Source organism: Mytilus galloprovincialis, chromosome 10 (assembly GCF_965363235.1).
Source record: "Mytilus galloprovincialis chromosome 10, xbMytGall1.hap1.1, whole genome shotgun sequence".
NCBI classification, from domain to species: domain Eukaryota; kingdom Metazoa; phylum Mollusca; class Bivalvia; order Mytilida; family Mytilidae; genus Mytilus; species Mytilus galloprovincialis.
In genome coordinates this window covers 87976263-87999479 of record NC_134847.1, presented here as the reverse complement: position 1 = coordinate 87999479, position 23217 = coordinate 87976263, and positions in this window count along the sequence as shown.

Below are 23217 nucleotides of genomic sequence, written 5' to 3'. Positions count from 1 at the left end.
TAAAAAAACTTGGTGCAGATATCTCTCAAAGCTTTTCCTAGAGAAAAGAAATTGCAATGCCGTAAAAATTGCTTGCTAGGTCCGAAATTTCAGTAAAAGCCTACAATAAAATGTCCGCTCCGAGATTGAAATACTAATCTGTGTTACAAACAGGTAACGAAAAATGTACATTATCAGAAAATAATCAATAAATGTGTTTTAAAGTTAAACCGGATCAAATAAATCCAAATCATGCACTGCTTGTAAACTGTCATCAAAATGTCAATTTCCTACAATGACAAAAGAAATTACATTGTGTGCATTCCGTCTCTATACATGTTGTCTGTTCAAAGTCCCCACCTAAAAAGGAATAAAAAGACTATCTTTTCGTTATTATAAACCCGTGTCACGTGATGTGGCGCGCGCGCTGTACCTAAAATAAAAGAAAAACTTTCCAAACTAAACATGAAACTTCTCCGGTAACAATAATATAGACCCCATACAGAAACAAACAAACAAACAAACAAACAAACACCCCCCAATTCAATTAATTTTACAGGGGGAAAGACCCCCTACAATTGCTTTTTTAAAGCAATTGATTTATATTTATTATTATTATTAAGTCTTTCCACTTTTCTGTGGAAAGACTTATTGTATTTCTTCTGATTATTATTATTATTAGGTCTTTCCACTTTTCTGTGGAAAGCCTATTGTATTTGTTCTGATTATTATTATTATTATTTTTTTTTTTTCCGCCAAATTTTGTTCTTGCGATAAATGTTTGTTTCGCAATATGTCGCTTAGATTTTTTTCATATTGTATCGCATAGTTTATGCGCTTTTAAATTTCACCCTGCTAAGCCGAACCATTTTCTTTGTAAGAGTTATCTCCCTATTCACTGTTTGTCATGTGTGTGCATCTCCTTCGTAACAAAATAAGAAAGCGACAAAATTCTTTTTACAAATTGTTCGTTACATCCTCAGGAATTTTTGGCTAATTTGGATCGAAGCGATTCGATGAAATTTTATAGGAGTTATGTACCTTTACGGAATAAATTTGTCGGTATGTTTTTTTAACTCATTAACCGTTAACCGTATAACCCTGGAATGTTTTTATTTGAGTGCCCTGGGTCCTAACTTAGAAAATTAGGTCAAGGTCAAAGGTCAAGGTCATATTTTAGATTTTCATATGTCTTTGATTTCCCTATAATTCTTGAATGGTTATAGATACAGAAAATTTAAGCAGTGAAAAATGTTCAGTACTTCAAGGGGCAACTTTGTTACATTATGACTGTATTAGTTTTACCATTATGTAAGGGACATAACCCCCATTGATGGTTTATAAAAAGCCATTATTAGGCAAAACTCTTAAACAAAAGGTCCTTGACCCATAGGGTCTTTTGCAATGACATTGTGAAGCAATGACCTTGACAAAGGTCACAAGGTCAAAGGTCAAGGTCATGTACATATGTGATTTGGGGCACGACTTGAAGAATTTTATGTGTGTTTGCCAACCAACCAATCATGATCAATCAATAATGATCAATCAACAAATCATGATCATGATCAATCAACCAATCATGATCATGATTAATCAACCAATCAATCATGTTTCCGTCTCATGTGTTTAATATAGGGTTCAAGATCTCCTTTGTTTCTTTTTCGCTGTTTCAATTGACCCTGTCAAACGTGTTTAACCAACCAACCAACCAACCAACCAATCAATCAATCAATCAATCAATCAATCAATCAATCAATCAATCATGATCAATCAATCATGTTTCCGTCTCGTCTCGTGTGTTTAATATAGGGTCCAAGATCTTCTTTGTTTCTTTTTCGCTGTTTCAATTGGCCCTATCCAACGTGTTTAACCAACCAACCAACCAACCAACCAATCAATCAATCAATCAATCAATCAATCAATCAATCAATCAATCAATCAATCAATCAATCATGTTTCCGTCTCGTGTGTTTAATATAGATCTTTTTTGTTTCTTTTTCGCTGTTTCAATTGGCCCTATCCAACGTGTTTTACCAACCAACCAACCAACCAACCAACCAACCAACCAACCAACCAACTAATCAATCAATCAATCAATCAATCAATCAATCAATCAATCAATCATGATCATGATCAATCAATCATGTTTCATGAAAAATTGAAATTTAATATTGTTCTTGCGTCACTTCTGAAAAAAAAATCCACATGTACTCTGAAACTACAAATACAATCGACCTCAAAATTTGCAGTCAGCAGGGCATACATGTACTAAAAGTTTATAAAAAAACTTGGTGCAGATATCTCTCAAAGCTTTTCCTAGAGAAAAGAAATTGCAATGCCGTAAAAATTGCTTGCTAGGTCCGAAATTTCAGTAAAAGCCTACAATAAAATGTCCGCTCCGAGATTGAAATACTAATCTGTGTTACAAACAGGTAACGAAAAATGTACATTATCAGAAAATAATCAATAAATGTGTTTTAAAGTTAAACCGGATCAAATAAATCCAAATCATGCACTGCTTGTAAACTGTCATCAAAATGTCAATTTCCTACAATGACAAAAGAAATTACATTGTGTGCATTCCGTCTCTATACATGTTGTCTGTTCAAAGTCCCCACCTAAAAAGGAATAAAAAGACTATCTTTTCGTTATTATAAACCCGTGTCACGTGATGTGGCGCGCGCGCTGTACCTAAAATAAAAGAAAAACTTTCCAAACTAAACATGAAACTTCTCCGGTAACAATAATATAGACCCCATACAGAAACAAACAAACAAACAAACAAACAAACACCCCCCAATTCAATTAATTTTACAGGGGGAAAGACCCCCTACAATTGCTTTTTTAAAGCAATTGATTTATATTTATTATTATTATTAAGTCTTTCCACTTTTCTGTGGAAAGACTTATTGTATTTCTTCTGATTATTATTATTATTAGGTCTTTCCACTTTTCTGTGGAAAGCCTATTGTATTTGTTCTGATTATTATTATTATTATTTTTTTTTTTTTCCGCCAAATTTTGTTCTTGCGATAAATGTTTGTTTCGCAATATGTCGCTTAGATTTTTTTCATATTGTATCGCATAGTTTATGCGCTTTTAAATTTCACCCTGCTAAGCCGAACCATTTTCTTTGTAAGAGTTATCTCCCTATTCACTGTTTGTCATGTGTGTGCATCTCCTTCGTAACAAAATAAGAAAGCGACAAAATTCTTTTTACAAATTGTTCGTTACATCCTCAGGAATTTTTGGCTAATTTGGATCGAAGCGATTCGATGAAATTTTATAGGAGTTATGTACCTTTACGGAATAAATTTGTCGGTATGTTTTTTTAACTCATTAACCGTTAACCGTATAACCCTGGAATGTTTTTATTTGAGTGCCCTGGGTCCTAACTTAGAAAATTAGGTCAAGGTCAAAGGTCAAGGTCATATTTTAGATTTTCATATGTCTTTGATTTCCCTATAATTCTTGAATGGTTATAGATACAGAAAATTTAAGCAGTGAAAAATGTTCAGTACTTCAAGGGGCAACTTTGTTACATTATGACTGTATTAGTTTTACCATTATGTAAGGGACATAACCCCCATTGATGGTTTATAAAAAGCCATTATTAGGCAAAACTCTTAAACAAAAGGTCCTTGACCCATAGGGTCTTTTGCAATGACATTGTGAAGCAATGACCTTGACAAAGGTCACAAGGTCAAAGGTCAAGGTCATGTACATATGTGATTTGGGGCACGACTTGAAGAATTTTATGTGTGTTTGCCAACCAACCAATCATGATCAATCAATAATGATCAATCAACAAATCATGATCATGATCAATCAACCAATCATGATCATGATTAATCAACCAATCAATCATGTTTCCGTCTCATGTGTTTAATATAGGGTTCAAGATCTCCTTTGTTTCTTTTTCGCTGTTTCAATTGACCCTGTCAAACGTGTTTAACCAACCAACCAACCAACCAACCAACCAATCAATCAATCAATCAATCAATCAATCAATCAATCAATCAATCATGATCAATCAATCATGTTTCCGTCTCGTCTCGTGTGTTTAATATAGGGTCCAAGATCTTCTTTGTTTCTTTTTCGCTGTTTCAATTGGCCCTATCCAACGTGTTTAACCAACCAACCAACCAACCAACCAATCAATCAATCAATCAATCAATCAATCAATCAATCAATCAATCAATCAATCAATCAATCATGTTTCCGTCTCGTGTGTTTAATATAGATCTTTTTTGTTTCTTTTTCGCTGTTTCAATTGGCCCTATCCAACGTGTTTTACCAACCAACCAACCAACCAACCAACCAACCAACCAACCAACCAACTAATCAATCAATCAATCAATCAATCAATCAATCAATCAATCAATCATGATCATGATCAATCAATCATGTTTCATGAAAAATTGAAATTTAATATTGTTCTTGCGTCACTTCTGAAAAAAAAATCCACATGTACTCTGAAACTACAAATACAATCGACCTCAAAATTTGCAGTCAGCAGGGCATACATGTACTAAAAGTTTATAAAAAAACTTGGTGCAGATATCTCTCAAAGCTTTTCCTAGAGAAAAGAAATTGCAATGCCGTAAAAATTGCTTGCTAGGTCCGAAATTTCAGTAAAAGCCTACAATAAAATGTCCGCTCCGAGATTGAAATACTAATCTGTGTTACAAACAGGTAACGAAAAATGTACATTATCAGAAAATAATCAATAAATGTGTTTTAAAGTTAAACCGGATCAAATAAATCCAAATCATGCACTGCTTGTAAACTGTCATCAAAATGTCAATTTCCTACAATGACAAAAGAAATTACATTGTGTGCATTCCGTCTCTATACATGTTGTCTGTTCAAAGTCCCCACCTAAAAAGGAATAAAAAGACTATCTTTTCGTTATTATAAACCCGTGTCACGTGATGTGGCGCGCGCGCTGTACCTAAAATAAAAGAAAAACTTTCCAAACTAAACATGAAACTTCTCCGGTAACAATAATATAGACCCCATACAGAAACAAACAAACAAACAAACAAACAAACACCCCCCAATTCAATTAATTTTACAGGGGGAAAGACCCCCTACAATTGCTTTTTTAAAGCAATTGATTTATATTTATTATTATTATTAAGTCTTTCCACTTTTCTGTGGAAAGACTTATTGTATTTCTTCTGATTATTATTATTATTAGGTCTTTCCACTTTTCTGTGGAAAGCCTATTGTATTTGTTCTGATTATTATTATTATTTTTTTTTTTTTTTTTCCGCCAAATTTTGTTCTTGCGATAAATGTTTGTTTCGCAATATGTCGCTTAGATTTTTTTCATATTGTATCGCATAGTTTATGCGCTTTTAAATTTCACCCTGCTAAGCCGAACCATTTTCTTTGTAAGAGTTATCGCCCTATTCACTGTTTGTCATGTGTGTGCATCTCCTTCGTAACAAAATAAGAAAGCGACAAAATTCTTTTTACAAATTGTTCGTTACATCCTCAGGAATTTTTGGCTAATTTGGATCGAAGCGATTCGATGAAATTTTATAGGAGTTATGTACCTTTACGGAATAAATTTGTCGGTATGTTTTTTTAACTCATTAACCGTTAACCGTATAACCCTGGAATGTTTTTATTTGAGTGCCCTGGGTCCTAACTTAGAAAATTAGGTCAAGGTCAAAGGTCAAGGTCATATTTTAGATTTTCATATGTCTTTGATTTCCCTATAATTCTTGAATGGTTATAGATACAGAAAATTTAAGCAGTGAAAAATGTTCAGTACTTCAAGGGGCAACTTTGTTACATTATGACTGTATTAGTTTTACCATTATGTAAGGGACATAACCCCCATTGATGGTTTATAAAAAGCCATTATTAGGCAAAACTCTTAAACAAAAGGTCCTTGACCCATAGGGTCTTTTGCAATGACATTGTGAAGCAATGACCTTGACAAAGGTCACAAGGTCAAAGGTCAAGGTCATGTACATATGTGATTTGGGGCACGACTTGAAGAATTTTATGTGTGTTTGCCAACCAACCAATCATGATCAATCAATAATGATCAATCAACAAATCATGATCATGATCAATCAACCAATCATGATCATGATTAATCAACCAATCAATCATGTTTCCGTCTCATGTGTTTAATATAGGGTTCAAGATCTCCTTTGTTTCTTTTTCGCTGTTTCAATTGACCCTGTCAAACGTGTTTAACCAACCAACCAACCAACCAACCAACCAATCAATCAATCAATCAATCAATCAATCAATCAATCAATCAATCATGATCAATCAATCATGTTTCCGTCTCGTCTCGTGTGTTTAATATAGGGTCCAAGATCTTCTTTGTTTCTTTTTCGCTGTTTCAATTGGCCCTATCCAACGTGTTTAACCAACCAACCAACCAACCAACCAATCAATCAATCAATCAATCAATCAATCAATCAATCAATCAATCAATCAATCAATCAATCATGTTTCCGTCTCGTGTGTTTAATATAGATCTTTTTTGTTTCTTTTTCGCTGTTTCAATTGGCCCTATCCAACGTGTTTTACCAACCAACCAACCAACCAACCAACCAACCAACCAACCAACCAACTAATCAATCAATCAATCAATCAATCAATCAATCAATCAATCAATCATGATCATGATCAATCAATCATGTTTCATGAAAAATTGAAATTTAATATTGTTCTTGCGTCACTTCTGAAAAAAAAATCCACATGTACTCTGAAACTACAAATACAATCGACCTCAAAATTTGCAGTCAGCAGGGCATACATGTACTAAAAGTTTATAAAAAAACTTGGTGCAGATATCTCTCAAAGCTTTTCCTAGAGAAAAGAAATTGCAATGCCGTAAAAATTGCTTGCTAGGTCCGAAATTTCAGTAAAAGCCTACAATAAAATGTCCGCTCCGAGATTGAAATACTAATCTGTGTTACAAACAGGTAACGAAAAATGTACATTATCAGAAAATAATCAATAAATGTGTTTTAAAGTTAAACCGGATCAAATAAATCCAAATCATGCACTGCTTGTAAACTGTCATCAAAATGTCAATTTCCTACAATGACAAAAGAAATTACATTGTGTGCATTCCGTCTCTATACATGTTGTCTGTTCAAAGTCCCCACCTAAAAAGGAATAAAAAGACTATCTTTTCGTTATTATAAACCCGTGTCACGTGATGTGGCGCGCGCGCTGTACCTAAAATAAAAGAAAAACTTTCCAAACTAAACATGAAACTTCTCCGGTAACAATAATATAGACCCCATACAGAAACAAACAAACAAACAAACAAACAAACACCCCCCAATTCAATTAATTTTACAGGGGGAAAGACCCCCTACAATTGCTTTTTTAAAGCAATTGATTTATATTTATTATTATTATTAAGTCTTTCCACTTTTCTGTGGAAAGACTTATTGTATTTCTTCTGATTATTATTATTATTAGGTCTTTCCACTTTTCTGTGGAAAGCCTATTGTATTTGTTCTGATTATTATTATTATTTTTTTTTTTTTTTTTCCGCCAAATTTTGTTCTTGCGATAAATGTTTGTTTCGCAATATGTCGCTTAGATTTTTTTCATATTGTATCGCATAGTTTATGCGCTTTTAAATTTCACCCTGCTAAGCCGAACCATTTTCTTTGTAAGAGTTATCGCCCTATTCACTGTTTGTCATGTGTGTGCATCTCCTTCGTAACAAAATAAGAAAGCGACAAAATTCTTTTTACAAATTGTTCGTTACATCCTCAGGAATTTTTGGCTAATTTGGATCGAAGCGATTCGATGAAATTTTATAGGAGTTATGTACCTTTACGGAATAAATTTGTCGGTATGTTTTTTTAACTCATTAACCGTTAACCGTATAACCCTGGAATGTTTTTATTTGAGTGCCCTGGGTCCTAACTTAGAAAATTAGGTCAAGGTCAAAGGTCAAGGTCATATTTTAGATTTTCATATGTCTTTGATTTCCCTATAATTCTTGAATGGTTATAGATACAGAAAATTTAAGCAGTGAAAAATGTTCAGTACTTCAAGGGGCAACTTTGTTACATTATGACTGTATTAGTTTTACCATTATGTAAGGGACATAACCCCCATTGATGGTTTATAAAAAGCCATTATTAGGCAAAACTCTTAAACAAAAGGTCCTTGACCCATAGGGTCTTTTGCAATGACATTGTGAAGCAATGACCTTGACAAAGGTCACAAGGTCAAAGGTCAAGGTCATGTACATATGTGATTTGGGGCACGACTTGAAGAATTTTATGTGTGTTTGCCAACCAACCAATCATGATCAATCAATAATGATCAATCAACAAATCATGATCATGATCAATCAACCAATCATGATCATGATTAATCAACCAATCAATCATGTTTCCGTCTCATGTGTTTAATATAGGGTTCAAGATCTCCTTTGTTTCTTTTTCGCTGTTTCAATTGACCCTGTCAAACGTGTTTAACCAACCAACCAACCAACCAACCAACCAATCAATCAATCAATCAATCAATCAATCAATCAATCAATCAATCATGATCAATCAATCATGTTTCCGTCTCGTCTCGTGTGTTTAATATAGGGTCCAAGATCTTCTTTGTTTCTTTTTCGCTGTTTCAATTGGCCCTATCCAACGTGTTTAACCAACCAACCAACCAACCAACCAATCAATCAATCAATCAATCAATCAATCAATCAATCAATCAATCAATCAATCAATCAATCAATCATGTTTCCGTCTCGTGTGTTTAATATAGATCTTTTTTGTTTCTTTTTCGCTGTTTCAATTGGCCCTATCCAACGTGTTTTACCAACCAACCAACCAACCAACCAACCAACCAACCAACCAACCAACTAATCAATCAATCAATCAATCAATCAATCAATCAATCAATCAATCATGATCATGATCAATCAATCATGTTTCATGAAAAATTGAAATTTAATATTGTTCTTGCGTCACTTCTGAAAAAAAAATCCACATGTACTCTGAAACTACAAATACAATCGACCTCAAAATTTGCAGTCAGCAGGGCATACATGTACTAAAAGTTTATAAAAAAACTTGGTGCAGATATCTCTCAAAGCTTTTCCTAGAGAAAAGAAATTGCAATGCCGTAAAAATTGCTTGCTAGGTCCGAAATTTCAGTAAAAGCCTACAATAAAATGTCCGCTCCGAGATTGAAATACTAATCTGTGTTACAAACAGGTAACGAAAAATGTACATTATCAGAAAATAATCAATAAATGTGTTTTAAAGTTAAACCGGATCAAATAAATCCAAATCATGCACTGCTTGTAAACTGTCATCAAAATGTCAATTTCCTACAATGACAAAAGAAATTACATTGTGTGCATTCCGTCTCTATACATGTTGTCTGTTCAAAGTCCCCACCTAAAAAGGAATAAAAAGACTATCTTTTCGTTATTATAAACCCGTGTCACGTGATGTGGCGCGCGCGCTGTACCTAAAATAAAAGAAAAACTTTCCAAACTAAACATGAAACTTCTCCGGTAACAATAATATAGACCCCATACAGAAACAAACAAACAAACAAACAAACAAACACCCCCCAATTCAATTAATTTTACAGGGGGAAAGACCCCCTACAATTGCTTTTTTAAAGCAATTGATTTATATTTATTATTATTATTAAGTCTTTCCACTTTTCTGTGGAAAGACTTATTGTATTTCTTCTGATTATTATTATTATTAGGTCTTTCCACTTTTCTGTGGAAAGCCTATTGTATTTGTTCTGATTATTATTATTATTTTTTTTTTTTTTTTTCCGCCAAATTTTGTTCTTGCGATAAATGTTTGTTTCGCAATATGTCGCTTAGATTTTTTTCATATTGTATCGCATAGTTTATGCGCTTTTAAATTTCACCCTGCTAAGCCGAACCATTTTCTTTGTAAGAGTTATCGCCCTATTCACTGTTTGTCATGTGTGTGCATCTCCTTCGTAACAAAATAAGAAAGCGACAAAATTCTTTTTACAAATTGTTCGTTACATCCTCAGGAATTTTTGGCTAATTTGGATCGAAGCGATTCGATGAAATTTTATAGGAGTTATGTACCTTTACGGAATAAATTTGTCGGTATGTTTTTTTAACTCATTAACCGTTAACCGTATAACCCTGGAATGTTTTTATTTGAGTGCCCTGGGTCCTAACTTAGAAAATTAGGTCAAGGTCAAAGGTCAAGGTCATATTTTAGATTTTCATATGTCTTTGATTTCCCTATAATTCTTGAATGGTTATAGATACAGAAAATTTAAGCAGTGAAAAATGTTCAGTACTTCAAGGGGCAACTTTGTTACATTATGACTGTATTAGTTTTACCATTATGTAAGGGACATAACCCCCATTGATGGTTTATAAAAAGCCATTATTAGGCAAAACTCTTAAACAAAAGGTCCTTGACCCATAGGGTCTTTTGCAATGACATTGTGAAGCAATGACCTTGACAAAGGTCACAAGGTCAAAGGTCAAGGTCATGTACATATGTGATTTGGGGCACGACTTGAAGAATTTTATGTGTGTTTGCCAACCAACCAATCATGATCAATCAATAATGATCAATCAACAAATCATGATCATGATCAATCAACCAATCATGATCATGATTAATCAACCAATCAATCATGTTTCCGTCTCATGTGTTTAATATAGGGTTCAAGATCTCCTTTGTTTCTTTTTCGCTGTTTCAATTGACCCTGTCAAACGTGTTTAACCAACCAACCAACCAACCAACCAACCAATCAATCAATCAATCAATCAATCAATCAATCAATCAATCAATCATGATCAATCAATCATGTTTCCGTCTCGTCTCGTGTGTTTAATATAGGGTCCAAGATCTTCTTTGTTTCTTTTTCGCTGTTTCAATTGGCCCTATCCAACGTGTTTAACCAACCAACCAACCAACCAACCAATCAATCAATCAATCAATCAATCAATCAATCAATCAATCAATCAATCAATCAATCAATCATGTTTCCGTCTCGTGTGTTTAATATAGATCTTTTTTGTTTCTTTTTCGCTGTTTCAATTGGCCCTATCCAACGTGTTTTACCAACCAACCAACCAACCAACCAACCAACCAACCAACCAACCAACTAATCAATCAATCAATCAATCAATCAATCAATCAATCAATCAATCATGATCATGATCAATCAATCATGTTTCATGAAAAATTGAAATTTAATATTGTTCTTGCGTCACTTCTGAAAAAAAAATCCACATGTACTCTGAAACTACAAATACAATCGACCTCAAAATTTGCAGTCAGCAGGGCATACATGTACTAAAAGTTTATAAAAAAACTTGGTGCAGATATCTCTCAAAGCTTTTCCTAGAGAAAAGAAATTGCAATGCCGTAAAAATTGCTTGCTAGGTCCGAAATTTCAGTAAAAGCCTACAATAAAATGTCCGCTCCGAGATTGAAATACTAATCTGTGTTACAAACAGGTAACGAAAAATGTACATTATCAGAAAATAATCAATAAATGTGTTTTAAAGTTAAACCGGATCAAATAAATCCAAATCATGCACTGCTTGTAAACTGTCATCAAAATGTCAATTTCCTACAATGACAAAAGAAATTACATTGTGTGCATTCCGTCTCTATACATGTTGTCTGTTCAAAGTCCCCACCTAAAAAGGAATAAAAAGACTATCTTTTCGTTATTATAAACCCGTGTCACGTGATGTGGCGCGCGCGCTGTACCTAAAATAAAAGAAAAACTTTCCAAACTAAACATGAAACTTCTCCGGTAACAATAATATAGACCCCATACAGAAACAAACAAACAAACAAACAAACAAACACCCCCCAATTCAATTAATTTTACAGGGGGAAAGACCCCCTACAATTGCTTTTTTAAAGCAATTGATTTATATTTATTATTATTATTAAGTCTTTCCACTTTTCTGTGGAAAGACTTATTGTATTTCTTCTGATTATTATTATTATTAGGTCTTTCCACTTTTCTGTGGAAAGCCTATTGTATTTGTTCTGATTATTATTATTATTTTTTTTTTTTTTTTTCCGCCAAATTTTGTTCTTGCGATAAATGTTTGTTTCGCAATATGTCGCTTAGATTTTTTTCATATTGTATCGCATAGTTTATGCGCTTTTAAATTTCACCCTGCTAAGCCGAACCATTTTCTTTGTAAGAGTTATCGCCCTATTCACTGTTTGTCATGTGTGTGCATCTCCTTCGTAACAAAATAAGAAAGCGACAAAATTCTTTTTACAAATTGTTCGTTACATCCTCAGGAATTTTTGGCTAATTTGGATCGAAGCGATTCGATGAAATTTTATAGGAGTTATGTACCTTTACGGAATAAATTTGTCGGTATGTTTTTTTAACTCATTAACCGTTAACCGTATAACCCTGGAATGTTTTTATTTGAGTGCCCTGGGTCCTAACTTAGAAAATTAGGTCAAGGTCAAAGGTCAAGGTCATATTTTAGATTTTCATATGTCTTTGATTTCCCTATAATTCTTGAATGGTTATAGATACAGAAAATTTAAGCAGTGAAAAATGTTCAGTACTTCAAGGGGCAACTTTGTTACATTATGACTGTATTAGTTTTACCATTATGTAAGGGACATAACCCCCATTGATGGTTTATAAAAAGCCATTATTAGGCAAAACTCTTAAACAAAAGGTCCTTGACCCATAGGGTCTTTTGCAATGACATTGTGAAGCAATGACCTTGACAAAGGTCACAAGGTCAAAGGTCAAGGTCATGTACATATGTGATTTGGGGCACGACTTGAAGAATTTTATGTGTGTTTGCCAACCAACCAATCATGATCAATCAATAATGATCAATCAACAAATCATGATCATGATCAATCAACCAATCATGATCATGATTAATCAACCAATCAATCATGTTTCCGTCTCATGTGTTTAATATAGGGTTCAAGATCTCCTTTGTTTCTTTTTCGCTGTTTCAATTGACCCTGTCAAACGTGTTTAACCAACCAACCAACCAACCAACCAACCAATCAATCAATCAATCAATCAATCAATCAATCAATCAATCAATCATGATCAATCAATCATGTTTCCGTCTCGTCTCGTGTGTTTAATATAGGGTCCAAGATCTTCTTTGTTTCTTTTTCGCTGTTTCAATTGGCCCTATCCAACGTGTTTAACCAACCAACCAACCAACCAACCAATCAATCAATCAATCAATCAATCAATCAATCAATCAATCAATCAATCAATCAATCAATCATGTTTCCGTCTCGTGTGTTTAATATAGATCTTTTTTGTTTCTTTTTCGCTGTTTCAATTGGCCCTATCCAACGTGTTTTACCAACCAACCAACCAACCAACCAACCAACCAACCAACCAACCAACTAATCAATCAATCAATCAATCAATCAATCAATCAATCAATCAATCATGATCATGATCAATCAATCATGTTTCATGAAAAATTGAAATTTAATATTGTTCTTGCGTCACTTCTGAAAAAAAAATCCACATGTACTCTGAAACTACAAATACAATCGACCTCAAAATTTGCAGTCAGCAGGGCATACATGTACTAAAAGTTTATAAAAAAACTTGGTGCAGATATCTCTCAAAGCTTTTCCTAGAGAAAAGAAATTGCAATGCCGTAAAAATTGCTTGCTAGGTCCGAAATTTCAGTAAAAGCCTACAATAAAATGTCCGCTCCGAGATTGAAATACTAATCTGTGTTACAAACAGGTAACGAAAAATGTACATTATCAGAAAATAATCAATAAATGTGTTTTAAAGTTAAACCGGATCAAATAAATCCAAATCATGCACTGCTTGTAAACTGTCATCAAAATGTCAATTTCCTACAATGACAAAAGAAATTACATTGTGTGCATTCCGTCTCTATACATGTTGTCTGTTCAAAGTCCCCACCTAAAAAGGAATAAAAAGACTATCTTTTCGTTATTATAAACCCGTGTCACGTGATGTGGCGCGCGCGCTGTACCTAAAATAAAAGAAAAACTTTCCAAACTAAACATGAAACTTCTCCGGTAACAATAATATAGACCCCATACAGAAACAAACAAACAAACAAACAAACAAACACCCCCCAATTCAATTAATTTTACAGGGGGAAAGACCCCCTACAATTGCTTTTTTAAAGCAATTGATTTATATTTATTATTATTATTAAGTCTTTCCACTTTTCTGTGGAAAGACTTATTGTATTTCTTCTGATTATTATTATTATTAGGTCTTTCCACTTTTCTGTGGAAAGCCTATTGTATTTGTTCTGATTATTATTATTATTTTTTTTTTTTTTTTTCCGCCAAATTTTGTTCTTGCGATAAATGTTTGTTTCGCAATATGTCGCTTAGATTTTTTTCATATTGTATCGCATAGTTTATGCGCTTTTAAATTTCACCCTGCTAAGCCGAACCATTTTCTTTGTAAGAGTTATCGCCCTATTCACTGTTTGTCATGTGTGTGCATCTCCTTCGTAACAAAATAAGAAAGCGACAAAATTCTTTTTACAAATTGTTCGTTACATCCTCAGGAATTTTTGGCTAATTTGGATCGAAGCGATTCGATGAAATTTTATAGGAGTTATGTACCTTTACGGAATAAATTTGTCGGTATGTTTTTTTAACTCATTAACCGTTAACCGTATAACCCTGGAATGTTTTTATTTGAGTGCCCTGGGTCCTAACTTAGAAAATTAGGTCAAGGTCAAAGGTCAAGGTCATATTTTAGATTTTCATATGTCTTTGATTTCCCTATAATTCTTGAATGGTTATAGATACAGAAAATTTAAGCAGTGAAAAATGTTCAGTACTTCAAGGGGCAACTTTGTTACATTATGACTGTATTAGTTTTACCATTATGTAAGGGACATAACCCCCATTGATGGTTTATAAAAAGCCATTATTAGGCAAAACTCTTAAACAAAAGGTCCTTGACCCATAGGGTCTTTTGCAATGACATTGTGAAGCAATGACCTTGACAAAGGTCACAAGGTCAAAGGTCAAGGTCATGTACATATGTGATTTGGGGCACGACTTGAAGAATTTTATGTGTGTTTGCCAACCAACCAATCATGATCAATCAATAATGATCAATCAACAAATCATGATCATGATCAATCAACCAATCATGATCATGATTAATCAACCAATCAATCATGTTTCCGTCTCATGTGTTTAATATAGGGTTCAAGATCTCCTTTGTTTCTTTTTCGCTGTTTCAATTGACCCTGTCAAACGTGTTTAACCAACCAACCAACCAACCAACCAACCAATCAATCAATCAATCAATCAATCAATCAATCAATCAATCAATCATGATCAATCAATCATGTTTCCGTCTCGTCTCGTGTGTTTAATATAGGGTCCAAGATCTTCTTTGTTTCTTTTTCGCTGTTTCAATTGGCCCTATCCAACGTGTTTAACCAACCAACCAACCAACCAACCAATCAATCAATCAATCAATCAATCAATCAATCAATCAATCAATCAATCAATCAATCAATCATGTTTCCGTCTCGTGTGTTTAATATAGATCTTTTTTGTTTCTTTTTCGCTGTTTCAATTGGCCCTATCCAACGTGTTTTACCAACCAACCAACCAACCAACCAACCAACCAACCAACCAACCAACTAATCAATCAATCAATCAATCAATCAATCAATCAATCAATCAATCATGATCATGATCAATCAATCATGATCAATCAATCATGTTTCATGAAAAATTGAAATTTAATATTGTTCTTGCGTCACTTCTGAAAAAAAAATCCACATGTACTCTGAAACTACAAATACAATCGACCTCAAAATTTGCAGTCAGCAGGGCATACATGTACTAAAAGTTTATAAAAAAACTTGGTGCAGATATCTCTCAAAGCTTTTCCTAGAGAAAAGAAATTGCAATGCCGTAAAAATTGCTTGCTAGGTCCGAAATTTCAGTAAAAGCCTACAATAAAATGTCCGCTCCGAGATTGAAATACTAATCTGTGTTACAAACAGGTAACGAAAAATGTACATTATCAGAAAATAATCAATAAATGTGTTTTAAAGTTAAACCGGATCAAATAAATCCAAATCATGCACTGCTTGTAAACTGTCATCAAAATGTCAATTTCCTACAATGACAAAAGAAATTACATTGTGTGCATTCCGTCTCTATACATGTTGTCTGTTCAAAGTCCCCACCTAAAAAGGAATAAAAAAACTATCTTTTCGTTATTATAAACCCGTGTCACGTGATGTGGCGCGCGCGCTGTACCTAAAATAAAAGAAAAACTTTCCAAACTAAACATGAAACTTCTCCGGTAACAATAATATAGACCCCATACAGAAACAAACAAACAAACAAACAAACAAACAAACAAACAAACAAACAACCCCCCCCCCCCCCATTCAATTAATTTTAAAGGGGGAAAGACCCCCTACAATTGCTTTTTTAAAGCAATTGATTTATATTGTAAAAAACCTTTTTAACCATTCTGTTCCGTTAATAAAAAAAAAAAAAAAAAATCTCCCCGAGACCCCCTTTTGCCCCCCCCCCCTTTTTTTTTAACCCTCCACTTACAACTGAATGTAGGTTGTGTACTATCTATCCTATCAACGTAAAATGAACGACAACTCCAGTTTTTTCCATATTATTAGGTCTTTCCACTTTTCTGTGGAAAGCCTATTGTATTTGTTCTGATTATTATTATTATTATTTTTTTTTTTTTTCCGCCAAATTTTGTTCTTGCGATAAATGTTTGTTTCGCAATATGTCGCTTAGATTTTTTTCATATTGTATCGCATAGTTTATGCGCTTTTAAATTTCACCCTGCTAAGCCGAACCATTTTCTTTGTAAGAGTTATCTCCCTATTCACCGTTTGTCATGTGTGTGCATCTCCTTCGTAACAAAATAAGAAAGCGACAAAATTCTTTTTACAAATTGTTCGTTACATCCTCAGGAATTTTTGGCTAATTTGGATCAAAGCGATTCGATGAAATTTTATAGGAGTTATGTACCTTTACGGAATAAATTTGTCGGTATGTTTTTTTAACTCATTAACCGTTAACCGTATAACCCTGGAATGTTTTTATTTGAGTCCCCTGGGTCCTAACTTAGAAAATTAGGTCAAGGTCAAAGGTCAAGGTCATATTTTAGATTTTCATATGTCTTTGATTTCCCTATAATTCTTGAATGGTTATAGATACAGAAAATTTAAGCAGTGAAAAATGTTCAGTACTTCAAGGGGCAACTTTGTTACATTATGACTGTATTAGTTTTACCATTATGTAAGGGACATAACCCCCATTGATGGTTTATAAAAAGCCATTATTAGGCAAAACTCATAAACAAAAGGTCCTTGACCCATAGGGTCTTTTGCAATGACATTGTGAAGCAATGACCTTGACAAAGGTCACAAGGTCAAAGGTCAAGGTCATGTACATATGTGATTTGGGGCACGACTTGAAGAATTTTATGTGTGTTTGCCAACCAACCAATCATGATCAATCAATAATGATCAATCAACAAATCATGATCATGATCAATCAACCAATCATGATCATGATTAATCAACCAATCAATCATGTTTCCGTCTCATGTGTTTAATATAGGGTTCAAGATCTTCTTTGTTTCTTTTTCGCTGTTTCAATTGACCCTTTCAAACGTGTTTAACCAACCAACCAACCAACCAATCAATCAATCAATCAATCAATCAATCAATCAATCAATCAATCAATCAATCAATCAATCAATCAATCAATCAATCAATCAATCAATCAATCAATCATGATCAATCAATCATGTTTCCGTCTCGTCTCGTGTGTTTAATATAGGGTCCAAGATCTTCTTTGTTTCTTTTTCGCTGTTTCAATTGGCCCTATCCAACGTGTTTAACCAACCAACCAACCAACCAACCAACCAACCAACCAACCAATCAATCAATCAATCAATCAATCAATCAATCAATCAATCAATCAATCAATCAATCAATCAATCATGTTTCCGTCTCGTGTGTTTAATATAGGGTCCAAGATCTTTTTTGTTTCTTTTTCGCTGTTTCAATTGGCCCTATCCAACGTGTTTTACCAACCAACCAACCAACCAACCAACGAACCAACTAATCAATCAATCAATCAATCAATCAATCAATCATGATCATGATCAATCAATCATGATCAATCAATCATGATCATGATCAATCAATCATGTTTCATGAAAAATTGAAATTTAATATTGTTCTTGCGTCACTTCTGAAAAAAAAATCCACATGTACTCTGAAACTACAAATACAATCGACCTCAAAATTTGCAGTCAGCAGGGCATACATGTACTAAAAGTTTATAAAAAAACTTGGTGCAGATATCTCTCAAAGCTTTTCCTAGAGAAAAGAAATTGCAATGCCGTAAAAATTGCTTGCTAGGTCCGAAATTTCAGTAAAAGCCTACAATAAAATGTCCGCTCCGAGATTGAAATACTAATCTGTGTTACAAACAGGTGCTGAAAAATGTACATTATCAGAAAATAATCAATAAATGTGTTTTAAAGTTAAACCGGATCAAATAAATCCAAATCATGCACTGCTTGTAAACTGTCATCAAAATGTCAATTTCCTACAATGACAAAAGAAATTACATTGTGTGCATTCCGTCTCTATACATGTTGTCTGTTCAAAGTCCCCACCTAAAAAGGAATAAAAAGACTATCTTTTCGTTATTATAAACCCGTGTCACGTGATGTGGCGCGCGCGCTGTACCTAAAATAAAAGAAAAACTTTCCAAACTAAACATGAAACTTCTCCGGTAACAATAATATAGACCCCATACAGAAACAAACAAACAAACAAACAAACAAACAAACAAACAAACAAACAAACAACCCCCCCCCCATTCAATTAATTTTAAAGGGGGAAAGACCCCCTACAATTGCTTTTTTAAAGCAATTGATTTATATTTATTATTATTATTTTTTTTTTTTCCGCCAAATTTTGTTCTTGCGATAAATGTTTGTTTCGCAATATGTCGCTTAGATTTTTTTCATATTGTATCGCATAGTTTATGCGCTTTTAAATTTCACCCTGCTAAGCCGAACCATTTTCTTTGTAAGAGTTATCTCCCTATTCACTGTTTGTCATGTGTGTGCATCTCCTTCGTAACAAAATAAGAAAGCGACAAAATTCTTTTTACAAATTGTTCGTTACATCCTCAGGAATTTTTGGCTAATTTGGATCGAAGCGATTCGATGAAATTTTATAGGAGTTATGTACCTTTACGGAATAAATTTGTCGGTATGTTTTTTTAACTCATTAACCGTTAACCGTATAACCCTGGAATGTTTTTATTTGAGTGCCCTGGGTCCTAACTTAGAAAATTAGGTCAAGGTCAAAGGTCAAGGTCATATTTTAGATTTTCATATGTCTTTGATTTCCCTATAATTCTTGAATGGTTATAGATACAGAAAATTTAAGCAGTGAAAAATGTTCAGTACTTCAAGGGGCAACTTTGTTACATTATGACTGTATTAGTTTTACCATTATGTAAGGGACATAACCCCCATTGATGGTTTATAAAAAGCCATTATTAGGCAAAACTCTTAAACAAAAGGTCCTTGACCCATAGGGTCTTTTGCAATGACATTGTGAAGCAATGACCTTGACAAAGGTCACAAGGTCAAAGGTCAAGGTCATGTACATATGTGATTTGGGGCACGACTTGAAGAATTTTATGTGTGTTTGCCAACCAACCAATCATGATCAATCAATAATGATCAATCAACAAATCATGATCATGATCAATCAACCAATCATGATCATGATTAATCAACCAATCAATCATGTTTCCGTCTCATGTGTTTAATATAGGGTTCAAGATCTCCTTTGTTTCTTTTTCGCTGTTTCAATTGACCCTGTCAAACGTGTTTAACCAACCAACCAACCAACCAACCAACCAATCAATCAATCAATCAATCAATCAATCAATCAATCAATCAATCATGATCAATCAATCATGTTTCCGTCTCGTCTCGTGTGTTTAATATAGGGTCCAAGATCTTCTTTGTTTCTTTTTCGCTGTTTCAATTGGCCCTATCCAACGTGTTTAACCAACCAACCAACCAACCAACCAACCAATCAATCAATCAATCAATCAATCAATCAATCAATCAATCAATCAATCAATCATGTTTCCGTCTCGTGTGTTTAATATAGATCTTTTTTGTTTCTTTTTCGCTGTTTCAATTGGCCCTATCCAACGTGTTTTACCAACCAACCAACCAACCAACCAACCAACCAACCAACCAACCAACTAATCAATCAATCAATCAATCAATCAATCAATCAATCAATCAATCATGATCATGATCAATCAATCATGTTTCATGAAAAATTGAAATTTAATATTGTTCTTGCGTCACTTCTGAAAAAAAAATCCACATGTACTCTGAAACTACAAATACAATCGACCTCAAAATTTGCAGTCAGCAGGGCATACATGTACTAAAAGTTTATAAAAAAACTTGGTGCAGATATCTCTCAAAGCTTTTCCTAGAGAAAAGAAATTGCAATGCCGTAAAAATTGCTTGCTAGGTCCGAAATTTCAGTAAAAGCCTACAATAAAATGTCCGCTCCGAGATTGAAATACTAATCTGTGTTACAAACAGGTAACGAAAAATGTACATTATCAGAAAATAATCAATAAATGTGTTTTAAAGTTAAACCGGATCAAATAAATCCAAATCATGCACTGCTTGTAAACTGTCATCAAAATGTCAATTTCCTACAATGACAAAAGAAATTACATTGTGTGCATTCCGTCTCTATACATGTTGTCTGTTCAAAGTCCCCACCTAAAAAGGAATAAAAAGACTATCTTTTCGTTATTATAAACCCGTGTCACGTGATGTGGCGCGCGCGCTGTACCTAAAATAAAAGAAAAACTTTCCAAACTAAACATGAAACTTCTCCGGTAACAATAATATAGACCCCATACAGAAACAAACAAACAAACAAACAAACAAACACCCCCCAATTCAATTAATTTTACAGGGGGAAAGACCCCCTACAATTGCTTTTTTAAAGCAATTGATTTATATTTATTATTATTATTAAGTCTTTCCACTTTTCTGTGGAAAGACTTATTGTATTTCTTCTGATTATTATTATTATTAGGTCTTTCCACTTTTCTGTGGAAAGCCTATTGTATTTGTTCTGATTATTATTATTATTATTTTTTTTTTTTCCGCCAAATTTTGTTCTTGCGATAAATGTTTGTTTCGCAATATGTCGCTTAGATTTTTTTCATATTGTATCGCATAGTTTATGCGCTTTTAAATTTCACCCTGCTAAGCCGAACCATTTTCTTTGTAAGAGTTATCTCCCTATTCACTGTTTGTCATGTGTGTGCATCTCCTTCGTAACAAAATAAGAAAGCGACAAAATTCTTTTTACAAATTGTTCGTTACATCCTCAGGAATTTTTGGCTAATTTGGATCGAAGCGATTCGATGAAATTTTATAGGAGTTATGTACCTTTACGGAATAAATTTGTCGGTATGTTTTTTTAACTCATTAACCGTTAACCGTATAACCCTGGAATGTTTTTATTTGAGTGCCCTGGGTCCTAACTTAGAAAATTAGGTCAAGGTCAAAGGTCAAGGTCATATTTTAGATTTTCATATGTCTTTGATTTCCCTATAATTCTTGAATGGTTATAGATACAGAAAATTTAAGCAGTGAAAAATGTTCAGTACTTCAAGGGGCAACTTTGTTACATTATGACTGTATTAGTTTTACCATTATGTAAGGGACATAACCCCCATTGATGGTTTATAAAAAGCCATTATTAGGCAAAACTCTTAAACAAAAGGTCCTTGACCCATAGGGTCTTTTGCAATGACATTGTGAAGCAATGACCTTGACAAAGGTCACAAGGTCAAAGGTCAAGGTCATGTACATATGTGATTTGGGGCACGACTTGAAGAATTTTATGTGTGTTTGCCAACCAACCAATCATGATCAATCAATAATGATCAATCAACAAATCATGATCATGATCAATCAACCAATCATGATCATGATTAATCAACCAATCAATCATGTTTCCGTCTCATGTGTTTAATATAGGGTTCAAGATCTCCTTTGTTTCTTTTTCGCTGTTTCAATTGACCCTGTCAAACGTGTTTAACCAACCAACCAACCAACCAACCAACCAATCAATCAATCAATCAATCAATCAATCAATCAATCAATCAATCATGATCAATCAATCATGTTTCCGTCTCGTCTCGTGTGTTTAATATAGGGTCCAAGATCTTCTTTGTTTCTTTTTCGCTGTTTCAATTGGCCCTATCCAACGTGTTTAACCAACCAACCAACCAACCAACCAATCAATCAATCAATCAATCAATCAATCAATCAATCAATCAATCAATCAATCAATCAATCATGTTTCCGTCTCGTGTGTTTAATATAGATCTTTTTTGTTTCTTTTTCGCTGTTTCAATTGGCCCTATCCAACGTGTTTTACCAACCAACCAACCAACCAACCAACCAACCAACCAACCAACCAACTAATCAATCAATCAATCAATCAATCAATCAATCAATCAATCAATCATGATCATGATCAATCAATCATGATCAATCAATCATGTTTCATGAAAAATTGAAATTTAATATTGTTCTTGCGTCACTTCTGAAAAAAAAATCCACATGTACTCTGAAACTACAAATACAATCGACCTCAAAATTTGCAGTCAGCAGGGCATACATGTACTAAAAGTTTATAAAAAAACTTGGTGCAGATATCTCTCAAAGCTTTTCCTAGAGAAAAGAAATTGCAATGCCGTAAAAATTGCTTGCTAGGTCCGAAATTTCAGTAAAAGCCTACAATAAAATGTCCGCTCCGAGATTGAAATACTAATCTGTGTTACAAACAGGTAACGAAAAATGTACATTATCAGAAAATAATCAATAAATGTGTTTTAAAGTTAAACCGGATCAAATAAATCCAAATCATGCACTGCTTGTAAACTGTCATCAAAATGTCAATTTCCTACAATGACAAAAGAAATTACATTGTGTGCATTCCGTCTCTATACATGTTGTCTGTTCAAAGTCCCCACCTAAAAAGGAATAAAAAGACTATCTTTTCGTTATTATAAACCCGTGTCACGTGATGTGGCGCGCGCGCTGTACCTAAAATAAAAGAAAAACTTTCCAAACTAA